This window comes from Drosophila biarmipes, chromosome 3L, assembly GCF_025231255.1.
Source record: "Drosophila biarmipes strain raj3 chromosome 3L, RU_DBia_V1.1, whole genome shotgun sequence".
In the NCBI taxonomy this organism is placed as follows: domain Eukaryota; kingdom Metazoa; phylum Arthropoda; class Insecta; order Diptera; family Drosophilidae; genus Drosophila; species Drosophila biarmipes.
The window spans coordinates 10,894,242-10,908,272 of record NC_066613.1 but is presented as its reverse complement, the minus strand read 5'-3'; the positions used below and the strand labels follow the sequence as shown (position 1 = coordinate 10,908,272).

General features: G+C 43.2%; 4 non-coding genes across 4 annotated transcripts; all 4 read right to left on the bottom strand.

Moving 5' to 3' along the window:
• Positions 1–9,020: 9,020 nt before the first annotated feature.
• Positions 9,021–9,143, bottom strand: Trnal-caa (transfer RNA leucine (anticodon CAA)). Its single transcript has 2 exons — positions 9,106–9,143; positions 9,021–9,065 (listed from the first exon to the last, which is right to left on the bottom strand). It is a non-coding gene; the product is annotated as a tRNA-Leu (tRNA).
• A 2,082-nt stretch (positions 9,144–11,225) lies between these two features.
• On the bottom strand, positions 11,226–11,297 carry Trnap-agg (transfer RNA proline (anticodon AGG)). The gene has a single exon. It is a non-coding gene; the product is annotated as a tRNA-Pro (tRNA).
• Positions 11,298–12,078: 781 nt separating this feature from the next.
• On the bottom strand, positions 12,079–12,150 carry Trnap-agg (transfer RNA proline (anticodon AGG)). The gene has a single exon. It is a non-coding gene; the product is annotated as a tRNA-Pro (tRNA).
• A 275-nt stretch (positions 12,151–12,425) lies between these two features.
• Trnap-agg (transfer RNA proline (anticodon AGG)) lies at positions 12,426–12,497 on the bottom strand. Its single transcript has one exon. It is a non-coding gene; the product is annotated as a tRNA-Pro (tRNA).
• Positions 12,498–14,031: the final 1,534 nt, after the last annotated feature.

Genomic DNA, 14,031 nt, shown 5'->3' with positions numbered 1-14,031 from the left:
TGAGGTGGGAGCTCCTCTTCGACTTGCCCCAACTTACAATCTATTCTGCGGGGAAGGCAAAAGCCCTTTAAAGGGTATTTAAGTGGCCACAAGCATTAGCACTGGGTTTCAGAGAGTGGTTTGCATCGGCAATAAATGTCAGAAAATGACAGAAATAAGTTAATCATAAAAAAACTTACATATATTCTGATTTGATTTATAAAAATGTAAGTACTTTAAAATTATTTCGAGCCATATTAAGTTTTTTATAAGATTAATCAAATAATCTGGAGTACATTTTAGTATACAATCATTAATCGTGATATAAACAACTAAGATAATATTTAATAATATTAAATATAATACTATATTTAGTATATTATTATATTTAACCCCTTTAATAAAACCAGTTTCTTTCGCCCTTTTTATGTGACGCGACTTATGGACTAGGGTATTCTGCGCAGACATCCGGCTTCTTGCTCTAAGTAAATTTCTGTTTTATTATATTTGGGTCAAAGTTTTTAATAGTTTGCCATGCACTCACGGGCAACTCCCCCTGCCCGCTCGGAGGGCTTTATGGATGGCTCGACTCTGACCTACGCTGACCCACTGAAGGCACGTGTTTGCACGTGCTACTCTCCTGCCAGCCGGCCAGATAATGGACAAGATTTGTTTATAAGAAATTTAAATGTAGACCTGCCGGCAGCAGCAGCTTCACCTCGCTTCGGACAGCCTTTGGTCAGGGGCTGAGCCAATATTTAATTCAATTTTGGGCAGCTTTTATTTACCCACCTACATGGCAAATCAATTACAAAGAACTGCCCCAGAAACTACAGGCACTCAGAGAAAAGTCGTATAACTCAATTCTGAACTTCTTTTCTTATTTAAGAGATATTAAGAATAGTTTGCATATCAATCATACATTGTTATATTTCTAAAAATCGTATAATAGCTTAGGAAACATGTTAGGAAATGGCAAGAAGTATAAGAAGTTTTCCCTGTGCAGTCTCAGTTTCCTCCCGATCGAAGTTCACTGGGCTGGCTTCAGCTGCTTCTAATTGCAATGGAACCGCACGAAATGTCAACGCTTTTGGCATATTTCTGCTGGCCTGGTTGCTGGCCGCAGGTGCCTGCTCCCCTCAGCTCTGCCAGTCCATGTGGCTAACCTAGAAAAAGGAGGCAAAAACCTCGGCCGACTGGGGTCTTTTGGCCACGTACTCCATTCAGGTTTCTTTTTCGGGTTTTCGCTTGTGAAAGGCACCGAAAAAAGAGCAAAAACGCCGAGTGGATGTCGCTTGGAGATTAGTTACACTTGTGCTCCATTTAAATGGCAAAGCGACTAAATTATGCGAAGTTCTTTTTTATGCTTTCGGCTTTTTGTCTTTGGAAAGTGAAAGAAAGACCCAGAGCAAGCTCACCAAATAATTGCAATCAAAGCCGCCCTTTCCCTGGTGAATGTTGAATGCCGAATGTCGCTCGATCTAGGTCCGGCGAAAGTTTGACTCCCAGTTGGGGCCACTTTTCTGGGTGGGTCAGTCGCCAATGGGAGGGCATGGCGAATTTTAATGCGGTTCGATGGAAATTGCACATTTCAAAGGAGGCAACCGCCTCGAAAAATCTCTGAAAGTTAAAGTAGAAAGGTTATGATATGATACTTGGGAAGAAAAGGTTGGGATATGCAAGAAGTTACAGCAAATAATGGGCGGATTTTCGTGGCTAAATATTTTATAAGTCATTCCTAGTGTTCCTTAAAGGTCCCTTGAGAAAATAACAAAAGGGAATAGTCTCTCGATGAAATAACTTTTTCCCCATAAATATGTGATAAGCACAGGCTTGCATGGCTTTTCAAAGGCTGCCCCTCGGGATTATCCATTTTCCAAGGCAAGCGCATTCCCCTTATTCCTTATCAATCCCAGGCAGCTCGAGAAGACTCCCTTTTCACAACTAGCTCCCACTTTTCCTGTTCGAGTACGCCATAATTTAATTTATGACCCGGCCAACCAGCCTTGTACTGCTCTTTGGCCCTGCCTAGGGTTTATAGTTTCGCCTGGAACACGCTTCATTAACATATCTGCATATTTTGCCATTGTCTTTACTTGGCTGGCACCAAGAACTGGAAGTATCGACGGATATTGGCAATCGGGGCACACGTGCGTTCAGCTCAGCTGGGCTCACATCAAAAGCTCGGCTGGGAAATGCTGCTAATGGCAACCGCTTCATAAACTTTTGATGTGAGCGCAGGAGACCTTTCGCTTTTTATTCTATTTTATCTTAAAGCTGAAACTCATTAAAATACCAGAAGTAACGAAACGAAATCAAAAGATAAACCCGCACGCCAAATACTTCTGGTTCCTGGAAGTCGGGTGGCGGAAGGGAGTCAGCAAAAAACAGAAAAAGAGCGGCTCCCACAGAGGCACATTTTCGTCAGAAGGAATGCCACTCGTCGTGTCTGTCGCCTGGTTTTCCCGGCTTTCCCATCCCCCACCGCCCACTTCGGGCGGCATTGATTACGGCGAGGCAGCGCGGCGGAATGGCAAACAAATTATTACAAGTGCAGTTGGGAAATATGTGGCGGCCACTTATCAACATAATCAACAACAAATACCTGGACACGCCTGAGTGCCGGCGGCTCGCCTTTGCGAGGGAAGCCTATTGACAGCACCCAAGGCGGTTTTTAGGGGGATTAGGGGTCGACCTACCAGGTACCTCTGGAAATCCGGCACATATAAAACATAACATATCATAAATCAAGATGAGTATTTCGTCATTGTAAAATGTATTATTTATTTCAAAGCCCAAAAAGATTTTTAGATATATAAGAGGAAATATTTATTCCAAAATGTATCAAGTTTCTACATTCTGAAACATTAAGTGATCAAAAAGAAGCTAAAGTGTTTAGTGAAGGGAATTTATTTTGATATAAGGAGACATTTCAATGGGTCATCGTTAGATCTATTATTTATTTCTAAGCCATCACAAGACATTCAATTTATGTATGAAGGAAAACATTTTTTTATTATATTTGATCTAGAATTCTGCATATAAATGTTATGGTAACACAAAGCTTATCCTTCATATATATATTTTAATGCTTTTAAAAAGCTAAAGAAACCGAGAAACGGTACTACACCTCTCCCTTTATGCCAGGGTAGCAGGCCCAGCAAAAAGCGGTCCCCGAGAGGTCCAGACCCAGCGAGATCCCAGAGGTAGCTTCGAATGACAGCGGCATAGACGAAGACGTCGCCTCCGATTCTGAGGCCCCGACAACCGCTGAAAGACAGGCTGTGGGGTCTCCGGTCTCCCCGAGCCAAACCAGAAGTAAGTTGTTGTCCGGGCAGGGATTGAGATTGGGAATTTTGCAGTTCGAACTGGGGATCGCGAAAGGGAACAGATACAGGAAGAGATACCCAGTGGCTCCCATCCTGTGGCCGTTCCATTGCGCTCTGTCAAACGTTCGGCTTAATGATGGCATTGATGGATGGATCACACGTAAGCGACAGTCATTTAGTAATTTATCTCAGGCCATTTCAAATTAATAGACCCGGGTCTCAAGGAGGCCTTTGATTTCGCGATTTTATCTCACATTAGAAATTATGTGCGATTTTGTTTTGTCAAATTACATAAATTTATGTGCGCGGAACTTTCCACTTTTGACTGTGAGAGTCCGGCTAATTAAGGCAGCTGGTGCCTTCTTAGCTGCAGTTTCAAGCTCGATTAAGTATTTAATTAGGCGCGGTTTAGTTAATTGGCTGACTGGCTCCTCGCTTCGGTCACATGCAGATCGCGTCGAGGGAAGGGCCAAACGATCTCGTGTCATGTGTGCAACGACACTTGATCGTCGAGGGTCTCTGACCTCTGAAGGGGCGGGGTGTGGGTGAAGGGTGAGGGTGTGAGGTCAACGCTCTTGGCCTTAGCAGGAACTGTAAGGAACGTATCATTATAGTGCCTTAAAACTAACCAAGATGATTTGCAATTTATTGTTTCATTTACACTTATTTTTCGTCCGTCTTGTAAATCATTTGCATTCTTGCCTGACATACACATTCCTGCGGGCTCATTCAATATTTAACCCAAAAATGTTGCCGCAAACGTGGAAAAATGCCTGCTGCTCTTTGTCTGTGCCACAAAACCCGAAGAAATAGAGCGCGGAGCCGTATGAAAAAATTGGCGCTGACACTGACAAGTCGTGTGAAGCACACCTGCAAGACTCAAGCGCCGAACGACGGACTTCAAGATTTCGAGAGACCGCACCACAAACCGAAAACCAGATCGGTGAAGGGGAACGCAGGTGGGAATCGAGGCTTGGGGCATGGCAGCGCACTCGGCGCACCGAAACATGTTGCAAAATGCAGCTCAGCTGTGCGTCGTGGCCTTAAAACTAGTGCAACACATTGGCCTCCTCCGCCGACTCGGGACAACCTCGCGCTCCAACCCTCCGAACTTGCCTCCTTTCCTGAAGCCTGGCAAAGCGCCAAACTAGCCGACTTCAAGTAGCAAAGGGGTCTTGACGTTCCGCTGGGATCCAAAGGAAACAAGACAGTATATATGGATTTGTCTTTCGGAACTTGGGATACCCTTCAGGAACGATCGATGCTCAGTTACCTGGAAGGTTGCAAAAGAAAACATTGTTCGATTTGATATTGTTTCTAAATTTATACTATATATTTGGATGTTTTAGAGCACATATTTTGTTTTTTTTTTCAAAATAAATTATTTTGTATTGCTAGCTTAGTCGGGTATATCTTTGATGCCCTATCCAAAAGTACTCCCGCAAAATGGAAAAACAAATGCTGCACCGCTTGATTTTCTTGCCGGGGGCCTTTCGCTACTTGAGCACACACACGCGTAAGTGGAACGAGGGCGGCTGTAGCAGTTGCAGTGCCCCGCCCCCGCCTCCCGGCGCCCACAGAAGCCGGGGGGAGGGGGCATTGTCCTTAGCCTCACCGCAGGCTGAAAAGCGGAGCGTGCACAACAACAAGCGGCAGACAGACGCTGCAACTGGGCACAAAAAACGAGATGGTAATAGACAGGGACTTGGACTTGATTGTAACAATGTTGCACACTCAAGACGCGCCAGGTATGCGGCTAAGGCGATAATGCGGCAAGGATAACAAGGCATTCGGCCGGCGGAGCGCTGCACTGGGCAATGGGCCCCACTTACATATAAAGTTCATTTAAAACAGTATCTTAATCCTGAGATATTGCATCTTATCTTAAGAAACTAACAAGCTTACTTTGTTCTATTCTATTTTCTGCTCAATGGTTGCTCCCTTTACCATACTAAAACCTTTCTGCCCGATCCTTGAAAAGAAGTCTAGCACACTTATTTTTCTCCGTGTGAAAACTGCAAGTGAAGCAGATTGCCCTGCTGGCTTGTTATCAGGCTGCTCCTGCCCTGGTCCGCTTCCCCTCGAGCGCCTCGAAGTGCGTAATGCGCTCATTACGTGCCGGCATCAACATCGCATCCACATGCCACACCGGTGGCGACTCCGACTCCGACCCCAACGCCATGCCTGAGCTATTCCATCTGCAGCAGCACCACCACCGCCACCAGCCGTAGCCCCACTCCTTGGCTTTTGGTTCGGTTTTCGGGCTTTGTCCCAGCAGGAACACGGCAATGTCATGCCAATTGCATGCCTTTCCCAACGCCGCCTTCTCTGGAAAGTCTGTCGAGGATTGGGCAGTGGGGGACGGGTGAATCGGCGGGGATGACCAGTGGGGGGACGTCTGGGAGTCGGGCAGTCGGCAGCTAATTAGAGAACCACCTTTTGTGCCGGGTGATAAGGCAAAAATTGGAATTGGAGGCGAGATTGCGGGCTGGCTTTGATTCACTCCCCGATCGAATGGTATTCCATGGCTGAGTCGTGTCTGGCAATTTGATGAAATTGTCAGCGATTTGGCAGTGACTGGGATGGGAAAATGGCTGAGCTTAGCTGAATCTCTCAGATGAAACAGCGCTGAGATTAATTGGATTATTGCAGTGCTGGGGGATTAGGCACTAGTGAGTGTATTAACAACTTTGTAATTTTTTAAATAATCTTCAGTGCTTAAAAAGCTAACTAAAAAGTCTTACATTTTCAAAATATTCAGGCGAACTAAAAAAATATTTCACCTTAAATTATAACAATAAGAATAAATTAAAAATGGTTTCGCTTTGGCACCTAATAAGGACTTAATTCGTTAAGCATTAAATTCACTCTCTTTACAGCTAAATCTCTTAAAAACCACAAAACTTAGTACGACTGTAGTCTACTGACACTTTCACCCCGCCTCCCATAATTTAACCTTGCCAAAAGTTCATCAACCCAAACCGCAACAGCTACAATTCAGTTGAGTGGAGTTTTAGTCCGGGAGCTAAGTCAGCAAATAATAGTGATGATAAGGTACCTTTTAGGTACCAATAAAGGGTAAATGTAATATAATATACTTCAAAAAAACATTAAAAATACATATTTATCTTAAAGATACTTGTATTTCAAAAATAAACATAAGAGCATTATTCGTTGTTATTAGTGGGCCAAGTTTAGAGAGGAACCGAGTGATGATTCCTAGCTTTTAAGTTCATAAAATAGTACTTATGGTGCCTTTAGGTACCCTTCCTTTCCCTTAAATATGAGCAACTGCAACAACATTGGCAACGGCAGCGCAACCAAATTAATGATGCAGGGAAAACCGCTAAATACCCCGAACTGCAACAGGGATCGCCTCCTCTTCCCGGTTATCATGGCCTTCACACCGAGGTGCGAGGCAGGTGTTTGGGCCAGTGCTGTTTTCGGATGAGTCCGGACACGTGCGACGATGTCCGGCGGTCGGTGGAAGCGGAACAAAGGGCTTGCGGTCGCCGCCTGTTGGTAACATGCCGCCGGTCATGTCGGCTATGGCCGGTGCTGTACTGCGGTGGCCGTCAATGAAAGTCCATATGTCAGACGACTTAGCAGCAGCAACAGCTCAAACGAGACAAAATCAATTTCCCTGCTCAGTTAACCAGGCAACAACAGCCACACGAGTCACATTTAAAACGGATTTGTAACGCCAACCCATTATTTACGCTAGGAAAAAGATGGGGAAAAAAGGCAACTGCAGGTGGCACACAAAAAACCCAGAAGTTAAGTGCACTTTGGGAGAGGGCGGCTCGGAATACTCTACCGAGATGGGATCGTTTATACAAAAACAACATACCAAATACAAAAAAAGTAATTTTTAAGGTAAAGCCAAATTTAAAGAATGCATTTCCTTAAAATAATAATTTAATCATTGGAAATATGAAAAAGAAATAATAAAATAGTATGTTACGGAGGGGATTATTCTTTAAACTCCCCAGAGAGTAGTAGCGCCAGTAGAAAGGGTGCTTGAAAACCCAAGGCCAATAAGTGGAGCAGGAAAAGTCGAGCTCGAGAACGATAGAGCGCGTAGGCGACGTAGAAGATGTAGATTACAAGGTTGGTTCCGAGGGAGGAGGTGCTGCAGCACTTGGCCAGAAGAAGCAGAAAACCGGGTAACAAACGACGAAGCCCAGGAAGTGGGCTAACTCAATTGGTCTCTTGGCAAACGCATTATGGGTCACTAAGCCGCACGGCCATTGTCAGACGTTGGCTTTGTCACTTCCCTCTATATCTTGCCACATCCTCCTCTGGACGCCCCGTCCCCAGCAAGTGCATTCCGCGATTGACATGCAACACGCGTTCGGCGCCCACTTTCCCGGACTTTCAGGGGGCGCTGCTGCGGCTGGGGGCGTGGCACGCACCGTTGTCGCTTGGCTTAGTTTATAAAACTTGTTATCGCAGAGGGAGAACAAGAAAAAATATTTTTACCCTCTATGCTCGGTGGAACACTAAAGGAAAAATCTAAAATCATTTTACTAAAAATTCCCAAAAATGTTCAATACCATCTTAAAAAATTCCAATCGTAGTTTATTGATATGATAATAGGTTAATAATAAATTATAGTTATCTTCTTCTTTTGATATCAAAATGGTATTCCACAATACTTTGTCTACTGTTTGACTGTCTGTATGTTTGACTCATGCATAAGATTGATTTTTTAGGTCTTACTAAATCAATTTTTTTTCTTTTTTTCAGTGTATTGCGTATTTTTTCCAGTGCAACTGTCTCTGTCTTCAAAGCTGTGTAATTGAAATTACGTGACACTTTGCATATGCACTGGATTTGAATCGAGTTTCCAGTTGGCCATCAAGGAGAGCGGGGTGTGCGGTGGGGCACAGTGGTGCCTGCCTATTGTGGCACGCGTGGCTTACGGGTCGGAATCCCCCGTCGCTCGATGTTGTCTGTGGCTGGGAAAGTAAAAAAAATGCATCGGGCCAGCGTAGGCGACGGCACAGAACTTTGACAAGTGCATTCAAGTGCAGTCAGCGGGCAGGGGAAACTAAGGGCATGAAAAACGAGGAAGGAGACCCAACACGTGTTGGAAAAACCATAAAGAAATGTATAAAAACGAAAACCTAATTAGCAGCAGACTCCCTGGGAGAGAAAAGGAGGAGCACACGCAACTCTGAGTTTTATGAGGTGCGGAATCAGATTTAGGGTTTAGTGGTGACATCCAGGGACAGCTGAATCAAATCAGGCGGGATAAACCAAGGCTAAGGAAGGACGGGACTTCGGGGAGGACCATAATAACATATAAGATATAGGGCACAGTTAAGCTAATGAGAGAAAATTGAATTTTCTTGGTAAGGAGGGTAAGCCATAAAAAGTAAAAGTAAAATTAATGAGCCAATTAAGAAGCCTTAATACAATTTAACAAAGTTTTATTTTGATATTTTAGCTATTTAAATATTCAGATAAAGAGAAATAATACTTAATAATAAGTTCCTATACTCGATCATTTTGGATAAACAAACATATTTAAAATTTAGTCATATATTTGTTTTAATTTTATAGCTGTAAAGTAACACTGATACAAATGATATTGCTAATTTGTTTTCCAATACTTTCTATTATCGTCTAAAGGTGCCTCGGAATGCAACTAGAAATTAGGAAGTGGCTAAAAATATTAACAAGTAAATAAATTTGTAAAAAAGATCTTGTCAGAAGTGGGATTCGAACCCACGCCCTCAGAGAGGACCAGAACGCTCGATCGAACCCTGCTGCGAAGGGTAAGAGTTTTGCTCTTGAGTCTGGCGCCTTAGACCGCTCGGCCATCCTGACATTGACGCTCGGGCGACAATTTATCCCGTTGGGCTGCGGGCTATTTATAGAACAGCAATTAGATAAGCAAAGTTGATAGAGAAATGTTGGCGCCACAAACAAAAGTACACGAGGGCGGGGAAATGGGAAATGCCACCCACACACTCGCCCAAAAAAGGTGATAAAAGCTCGGCGGCATCTGGTGTTTGTGCTGGTGTCACTGCTGCCGGTTGCTATGTGGTTAAGTGCTGCAGTTGCCATTTCACGGTCGGCTAAATCGCTGCTAAATCGTAACCTGAGCACCGTTTCCGGCAGGGCAATCAAAACCGAATCGAGCCTTGTGCTCCGTTGCCCGGGGGCCTCATCATAAAAATCACACAAACCGCAGCACAGCAACAACAAAAGTACCACACACAACCAACACGTGCACTGGGAGAAAAATGTTATTATAGTTGGAGTTATTACACATCGACCAAAATATATAAAAACAAAGAAAAGTAATCAATAACTATTTCAAAATTTGTCCGTTTCTGGAGTTGGGGCTTGAATAGGATTTAGTTAAATGGATGAAGTACAGAAGTAAAAAAATTTACGTCACTTGGGCTCGAGAAGGTTTCGAACCCGGGACTTTCCGCATCCAAAAAAATTTTAAAATATATAGACTTTTACCGTAGCCCAGCAACAACAAAAGTACCACACACAACCAACACGTGCACTGGCAGAAAATGTTATTATAGTTGAAATATTACACATCTACCAAAATATATAAAAAAAAAGAAAAGTAATCAATAACTATTTCAAAATTTGTCCGTTTCTGGAGTTGGGACTTGAATAGGATTTAGTTAAATGGATGAAGTATAGAAGTAAAAAAATGTACGTCACTTGGGCTCGAGAAGGTTTCGAACACGGGACCTTCCGCTTCCAAAAAAATTAAAAAATATGTAGACCTTTTATTAATAGAAATGGATGACTCATGGATATTAAAACGTTTAAGTATTAGATTTAAACAAGAATTTTTTAAAGTGTACCTACCCAATCTACACACACCCAATTGATGCGCCACGAGTTCAAGTCAATTGCAGAGCCCGCAGGCTGCGGCTTAGGACTGAAGCGAGTTGTTCCTCTTTGTCGCCGGGTGCTGAAACCACAGGCTTTGTTTAACCCCCCGCCAGCTGCTGTGATGTATTTGTCAGTGGAAAAATCTTATAAGAAAAGTTTAAAGCGATTCGACACCGAATACAAAAGTACCTCTTACATACAGCCTACTAAGTTCTACTAAGCTCTGAAATAGTTATATATTTTCTACCTACCTAAAGAAATAGTTTTCAGATTAAAAACAAAATATAATTTAGTAGGTTCTGTATTTGGTCTTTTTAAATTAAAGTGGTTGTGAAGTAAATGCTTCTGACATTAAATTGTTTTAAAGACCTGTCGAGAGGATAGCCCGAAGCCTTGACCCCTCCTTCTCAATGGGTATCGTAATATGCATTACGAAAAGTAACTCCCCATGCGGGGGCAGGCTATCAAATGCAGCCGTCCTGGGGGAGGGGGTGGTGATGGTCGCGGGCGGAGCGGACCGGGATCGGGGCAGACGCCGGCATTGAAATCGAAATCGGAATCGACAACCAGACACTTCAAACGCATGCAAAACGCATCGAAACAATGAGATTTACGTGCTTCCAGCTGTTATGGACTGCAATCGGATACATGGGCATGGGATGGGCGGGGGCCGGGCCCGGGCTGAGTGCCGTATTATTACAATGCGAAAGAGATCTGCCAGCCAAGCCCCCTTGGGCCCCGGGGTCGCAAATGGATTTCGGGTAATGACAGCCATGAGCTCTGGTCTGCCGTGTCTGCTTGGTCAGCCAAGCCGAAAAGTTTGTTGTGTTAATTTCCAATGCATAAAATTCGTTCGCAGGAGCTAGCCTCTACACAGAGAAAAATTAGAAAGAGCTTCCATGAATGTACCTTGGAAAAATAAATTAGTTTACCCTACAGCACCTGTTTTGTGTACTATATTTTCCAAATTCAGCCACTTCAATATTCTTTAAAAAATTTTTAAAATTCCAATATTTAAATATGGAAAAAAAATCTACTGAACTTGGGCTCGTCCGGGATTTGAACCCGGGACCTCCCGCACCCTAAGCGGAAATCATACCCCTAGACCAACGAGCCAGTTGAAATTCGGACGCCAAAATACCTTTTATCAAGGGAATGTTCGAAATTCGAATTTCAGTTAAAGACTGGTCAAAACGTGAGATGCATGTGGCTTTGCGTCTTCTTCAAACGGGTTTACCTGACAACTTCAACTTTTCAAGTTGATGGTGTAGCAGATAAACTTTTATTTAACATGTTATATTTAAGCTTATTAAAACAATAATATTTGTTTAATTGTGATTTGGTTGTTATACGTTCATAGCGCCTACCAAAACGTAGATTGCATGTGGCTATCAATATATGTGCTTATGTATTTCATATTTATTTTACATTATAAATCATCAAATCAGCATAAAAAAATCGGGTTGTAAAGTTATCTTTATAAATTAAAATTCTTTTTAATTATATTGTAGTTGTATTTTCTGTTTTTAGTTTTGACAACTTTGTACGTTTTGCAGTGTAGTATTTTGCACCCTTTTTTCAGGGGTCGTCGGCTTTCAATTGGCAGTTGCCCCAAAGAGTCACCGACACGTGCAGTTGAATGCTCCTGCCTGCGGTGTCTGTGACTCCCGTCTGACAATCCGTCTGCTGCATTGTCTCCTTCTCGGATGAGTTTGTAATTGAGCCGACTCGGCTTATCTTTGCCCAATTTGGCTTGGAACTCAGTAATTGTTATTATTTAAGCGATCGAATGTCACTGGGTTGGATCACTCTTTCGCTTGTTAAATTAGTAAAAAAGCGAACAGGAACAAAATAAAGTGTTAATAATTAAAATAATAATAAAAAAGTTAACATCCTTGGGCTCGTCCGGGATTTGAACCCGGGACCTCCCGCACCCTAAGCGGAAATCATACCCCTAGACCAACGAGCCAGTTGAAGGTTGGAGGCAAATCTACTTTTGATATAAAAACAACACGATCAATTATAAATTATAATTTTGACCAAGGCGCATGACAAAAAACATCATACGCAAAAAAATTGCTTTCACAATTTCGACGGCACATACTCATGTTAAGGCATATATACAAACTATTCGAGCAGAGATAGGCTACGAACTAACTTAGAAATAATCTCAAGATTGTCACACCAACAAAAATGATAATCTACAATGCAAAAAAACAAGATGTAAAAAAATGTACACGATTTGGGCTCGTCCGGGATTTGAACCCGGGACCTCCCGCACCCTAAGCGGAAATCATACCCCTAGACCAACGAGCCAGTTGAACATCGGCCGCCGAACTACTTCTTATCAATGGAGTGTTCGAAATTCGATGTTGGCCTATAAGACGGCCAAAAGCGTGAGATGCATGTGGATTTACATTTAAAAATCGAAAGTTTTTAATAGCTCTGGTATTCACGTTGTCTTCAAACTGGTTTCAACTTTTGGAGGGCTCATTAATAGGCATCGACCAAATCCCCCATTGTCACAGCCAGCTCAGAGAGGCTTTTGGCTGGCTATAAATGTACTCAATTAGTTGTTAATAGCTCTGGTTCCCCTCCTCGCCGATTTATGAGAGAACCCTTGCCTCAGTGCACTTTATTCAACATATGCCCAAGCACATTTGCGTTGATTGCTCCTGTCCATATGGTGGTGGACCCTGGCAACAAAATCCGCCAACGGGTCAGGGACTGGACCTTGCAAATCTCTCTGGGTTTTTGGGAGATTAGATCGTATTCGGGGTTGGGTTTGCCTTCTGTCACTGATTGTAATCGCCCGAACCGCGGGCTCGTTAACATTATTTGTTGTGGTCTTTACCCGCAAAGTGCATTGGTCTTTTATTTTTTAGGGATAGCTGTTGCTTTTTTTTAACAAATCAGGGGTGACCCGCATTGAGTTTTGGGATTTTTCTGCGTCTTTTGGCAGCCCTTTAAAGTTTCCAATCTGTGCCTTGAGAACCACCCCGGATGGATTGGTTCTCGGCGCAAATATTTGCCAAAATGCTTAGGCAACATCAAAGCCCCTTCTCGTTATCCTTATATGGTCAGAAACACACTCGCAAGCAGCGGGAAGAAACTTTCGGTGGCAACTGTGGCGAGTTACGTGAGTTGATGGCTTCATTAGGGGTTGACGGGGCTCCGGAAGCCCGCACGGGCATGTTTTATGTCTCATTCCGGGCTGGCTTAAAAAAGAATTTCAAGTGGTTGATTCCTGGGCCGCCTGGCACCCCCCGTCGATGCCATTTGTTACGTCACAGCTGTTATGATTTTAACGCTGCCTTGTTTCAACTGCGAGCCATCAGGAACGATGTAAGTGGTTCCCCTAATTAATACGGCACGAAATCCTCAATCGCAGTAAGTGAAGGCCTTGGGGCCATGAACTTTGGTGGCTCATTTGAATTCATTACTTAGATTTTTGAGAGCTTCGCTCTACGGCTATTTCACTCTTCAGTGAATCGTTTTCCTGGGAAAATGTGTGTTTTCATTCAAAGGAAACTGCGCATTTGGTTTAAGGGTTGATCTTCCCGGTGCCCTGTAGGTGACAGCTCCGTGGCGTTGTTAATGGTCCAAGTCACTGGGGGATTTCCGTCCAAGACCCCGAGGAGACTTCATAATGATGGCGTAATTATATATAAAATGTTTAAATGGTCTATGCCAAGCCCAGAACTAATGAATTTATCATGGGATTTGACTTGGTGGAGTTCCTGGGCAGGATAAATGATTTGAAAAGAGGGAGGCTCTTTATATATATATATTCCTGTTTTATAAATAGAATTTAAAGGTGACAAGAGCGCGTCAAGCTAGCAAGCTAAAA